We start from the raw sequence: 5,477 nt of genomic DNA, 5'->3' as shown, positions 1-5,477 counted from the left end.
TTACGATGTGTGATGTGTGAATTATTTTGTGTATGTTTTGGTTGTCCCATTTTGTAACATGTGCATTTGATTTTCAAGGCTTGATTCCAGAGGGGCGTAAAGTTAATAATGGAAACAGCCATGCAGAAAAGAATGAACTCGCGCGTACAATAGTGTATCAATCTGAACTGGGGCCACAGACAAACCGCGGCTCGTGAGTCATCCTATATGTTGCAGGGATAGGGAAGGGGTGACCATGATAGGACCATATGGGCTGATGGGGGAGGGGTTGATTGTGGGCAGCCGTTTTTTGGCAATTTTCCTTTGAATTTTCTAAATTTTCATTTTTTTAAATTATCCTGGATGATATGGTGCGTAAAAATGATTTAAACAAAGGATTTTCAAACGGATTCTAAAAATTTGTATAAACACACAAAAATAATGTTAAGATACATCCATGCACCAACATTTGACTCACTGCGATATTTGATTGCTGAGAAAACACGGTTTTAGAGAACAACTTTATACGTCTTTTATACGTTTTTGATACGTTTCTTCGTGTAACCTTAATCATAATTTGATTTTGACCCCCTCCCTTGTGGCGAAACTAGTTTCATTTATATAGATCTGACTTTTTGGTCTGTTCCTTTAAAATCACATCACAATAAACCACAGATCTTTTTACTGCAATATACCTTTCAGTCAACATGTCAAGAACCCTGCACTGAGTGATAGAACACCTTTTAGTTCCATCGGAGGCACCTATCCAAACGAAGAGAAATACTGCATAACACCCACTTAGTTTTGTCGGGCCCTGATCTTGTTACCTTTGTCGCTTGCTTTCCCTTGGTATGGCAACATTTCAAGATTCCTGTCTTCAACAGACCACCGGTCAGTTCAATCCAAGGCACTTATCCATACAAAGAGAAATGTGGAATATCCACTTAGGGATGAAATCAAAACTTGACCGGTTGTCGACCGCCTGGTTGGAGCCGATTGTTATTGTTCTAAACAATGGAACGTGGTTCAACCGGCGGTCGAGTTTTGATTTCATCCCTTACAGAAACTTTGGTTTTGTCGGGCTCCTATCTTGTGCCTTAATCGCTTGCTTGGTATGGCAACATGTCAAGATTCATAGCTTATTCAGACCCCCGTTCAGATCCATTAGAGGCAACTATCCATACAAAGAGAAATGCTTAATACCACTGCACCATCCACTTCCAGAAACACTTGTTCGTTTTGTGACTTCTGTCTGAGCTTCCCCAATCTCGTCAATCATCACTTGCTCCGCCTTGATATGGATCACAAGGGTCCTTGACAAAAATCATAATCCGACTGCTTATTTGCAATCTTTCTTTGTTTGTTCTCATAATGCTGACCCAAGTATTTTTCAGCATCATGTGACTTCAGTACTTTGTAGTACAAGTGTGCAGCTGCCTGAACATTATAGAATGGAAGGGTACTGTATGATTTGCAATGTTGTTAATGCTGCTTTTGAAGATTCAATAAATAAGATTGACCCTTTAATAGTAGTATAGTTACTCCATACAAACTTAGCACAAAAGCTTTTAGTGTTTTTGATAGTATAGCATGTATAGGAAAAAACGTTCAGAATTATTTTGCCTGGGGAGTCTATTCTTCAAGAAAATATAAATTATTCCCTCATGCTACCATGCTGTGGCCACATACTTGCTAAGAATTTTCTCCAACCTGAATCCCACAGAAATGGACACTGCAGATTGACATCACAATGAATTGCCTATAATTGGTGGTGTACACCTTTCATAAACACCGGGCCTGTCAACTTTGCACAATAGAGGTTATCCATGTTCTATAAGTTGTACAGTAAAACCTCATAACGAAATCGGATACAAGAAAAACCCTGTTATAAAGAAGTATTTTTCCAGAACCAAGATACAAAATTCTTTTGTTATACATGTATATTGTTTTTACAACCCTGATATAACGAAATTTGGATATAAAGAACTAATTTCTCTGTCCCTGACAACTTCGTTATAATGAGTTTCCACTGTATATCCTATCAGCGACTGCTATACCTTGTTTAGGATTTTCAAAAGAAGTACCTGCATGTGCAACCATGACTGTTTCAGAATAGCCCACCAAGTCATGTAAGTAACTCCGAGGTCGTGCATTGAATTAGTTTGAACTGAGTATTCATCTCCGGTTTGAATGAGGAATACTACGGGAACCAGCGCCTTTTGTTAGAAGTCACACATGAGTAACGTGGATAACCTCTATTGTTTGAAGTGAGATATTGTCGGGCATACTGGGACAGAAATATTGTTTACCGACTAAAATTGTTATATAATTGGACCCCGATTTTTGTTGTTGCCAGGACTCGCACGAATGTGTGACCGTTGACAGCCCTGTGAACATTTCTAATTGGGCTATTTCTGCTTGTGTAAACACTACACACAATAACAATACAAATGGAAACATCACCAGTTCAGTATTTACCATTTATTTACAAGTCAACATTTTTTTGCTCATGTTGCATTCAGCTTTGAAGTAGTCGTCCAGTCTCAAGATCTCATTTTTAACAACTGATTTTTACTTAGACAGTTGGGACCAAGGGTGAGAATAAGGACTTCTCGACCAAGAGTAGTCTCCTCGGCAGCCAGTTTGGTTCCACTCCCTCCTCACAAATAGTCTGCCAATGACAAAAATAACGTAGTTGTTTCTGATTGGCTAGAGGGTGACTATGTAAAGTCCAGACCTGCCAACCTACCAAAGTTAGAATGAGGGACATTGAGACCAAAACCTTGTCCATGTACACAAACCAGGTACCAACAAATTCAAAGACTTGATAAATACTAGGTGTGCATTACTTTCAGAATTCGGAGGTTTTGCAGGTCTTAATTTATCACAATAGACTAAAGAGAATGCTATAGTAAATTTTAAAGAGATATTTCCATCATTTTCTGCTGTTCTTACATTTAAATTTGTCATCGCTGAAATTTTCAGAAAACAGGACTGTCCCTCATTTTCACTTTGGTAAACCCCAAATGAGGGACAGTCCCTCAAAATGAGGGACAGTTGGCAGGTCTGATTAAGTCTATAATGCAGTACCAGTAATTGAGTGATCCGTGAACTTGAGTCTGGGTTGAACTCACTGCCAGATAATCAGCTGTGCGAGCAGCATCGAAAACCCACCGGTATTTCGTTTATCGTTGTTGTACGCACAAGGGGTATTTATGACAAACTGGTCCTGGGCAAATTTGGATGATACATGTAGCCATGAAGTTATAAAGGTAAGCCTACGTCTGTTATAATTGTTCAAGCAGCCTTGTTTGAAGTTGTGCTGGATGATGTCATGGGAAAAGTGTTGGCCAATCAAAAAGAACTAGTTAGATATCATTGGCAGACTGTGTGGAGGAAGCGGAACTAAACTGGCTGCTGTGTGGAGACTAAACCAGGGGCCTCTTTGTACCTCCTGCATGTGGCTCCTGATTCACAGGGATTTCATACGAATCAGGAGCCACTTCAAGCTCACAAAGAGACAATCCAATAAATTCAAACTTCAATTTTATGTTACCAAAAGTGGCGCAAATCAAAACTGATAAAAGGCAGCTTACTTTAGTGGAAGTTTAGTTCCAAATAGGCACTGTTTAACAATTCCAAGGTGCTGAAATCAGAGATGCAAGTTATGTAGGTCAACAGCCAGGTCTCCTGTTTAATCTCACCCTTGGTTGGGACTCAATAACTTTGTGTAAGTCTACCTAGAGTTTAGTCTCGGTTAAATGTTAACACATGTGTATTGAGATAACCACACTGATGTTGTATGTTGAAAAATTGTTATTGTAAACTGTTTTTGTCCAAACAGTTTGGAAACATATTTCGTCAACATGCAAATATTTCTAAATAACATTTTGTGGCAACAACTGAAAATGTTACAAACAAACAGATGATACTATATAGACACAGATGTGGATGTTTTCAAGCCCTCATACATTGAATGACATACCTTTCAAAATCTTTCTCAAAGATAGTTGAAACTCCCATTATGTTCATGGAGGCCAAAGGAGGCATTTTTGAAAACTGAGATACTATAATTATTACCTTATACAAACAATAAGCTATCATATCCTGAAAACACCAAAGGTCTATCATACCGTATATCCTTTTATGAATAGATCTGAAGTTTTGTGATGTCTATTTTTTAATGTATTAAATGTTTTTTTTTTTTAAATCCATATTTTTGTCTTTATCTAAATTTCAAATTTGGGTTATTCCTTCATGTAATTTTACACGACTGAAATTAGGGTTAGGGTTAAGGTTATAGGGTTAGTTTAGGGTTAGGATTAGGGTTAGGATTAGGGTTATGATTATGATTAGGGTTAGGATTAGGGTTAGGATTAGATTACACAAAATAATTACATGAAGGATCGACCCAAATTTGCCACCTTTGGCCCTCATGGACCAGACCGACCAGGTCACATAGGTGCTTGAGGAATGAGATTTTATCGCTGACATCTTTTTAAAGTCAAAATATGTGCCACGATCTGCTCCATGGGGGCCAAAGAAGGCATTTTTGACAATTGAGTTACCATACATTACCTTATACAAACAATAGGCTATCATATACTGAAAACACCAAAGGTCTAGCATACTTGGTTCTAAAGTTATGAAGCTTTGTGATGTGTATTTTGTTATGTATTTTATTGTTTTTTACTCCATATTTTTGCCTTTATCTCAATTTAAAATTTGCCACCTTTGGACCCCATGGACTAGATTGTGTCACATATGTGACATGATCAAGGGGAATGAGTCGGATGTCGCTAATATTGTTTTTGAGATACTGGCAAAAACAGTGTTCAAATTCTTTTGATTTAGCCATTGATATACTGCTCATCACTCGGTAACCAGATATCCGATATTGATGGGCTTTGCACCCAAATGTAGCATTTATAAACTGCCAGAAAGTGATGTAAAAATCTTATTGAAAATTGCCAACATGTGACTCATTCCCCTTGATCCTGTCACATTATATAAACCTTAACCAATTAATTTAAATACCAGCATTAAATTTGTAATTTACACCGAGACTGGCTCTTCCTAATTGATTCTTCCATATTGGGGAAACTCCCATCATGCCCCTACATCACTGATTGACCCTGCAACTTGTCAGTACATCTTGTCAGTACATCTATTACCGTATTCGTCCGAGTATAGTCCCATGCTCGAGTATAATCCCACCCCCATTTTTCAAAAAAAAAAAAAAAAAAAAAAAATTTCAAGATATTTTGTATTTTAAATATGAAAATTGATAATTTGTATTCATGTCATACTCTATTAATGATTTCAAAATGCATAGAATTTGAATGCATTTTGAAATCATTAATAGAGTATGACATGAAAACAAAGTATCAATTTTTTTTTTTTTAGGTCAACCATGAATGATCTAGATTTTTTTTTTTTTTTTTTATTATAATCCCACCCCCCAATTTTTAAAAATGTTTACATAAAAACGGGTGGGA

This window comes from Amphiura filiformis, chromosome 19 (genome assembly GCF_039555335.1).
Source record: "Amphiura filiformis chromosome 19, Afil_fr2py, whole genome shotgun sequence".
NCBI lineage: Eukaryota > Metazoa > Echinodermata > Ophiuroidea > Amphilepidida > Amphiuridae > Amphiura > Amphiura filiformis.
Note: the sequence above shows the minus strand (reverse complement) of the source record.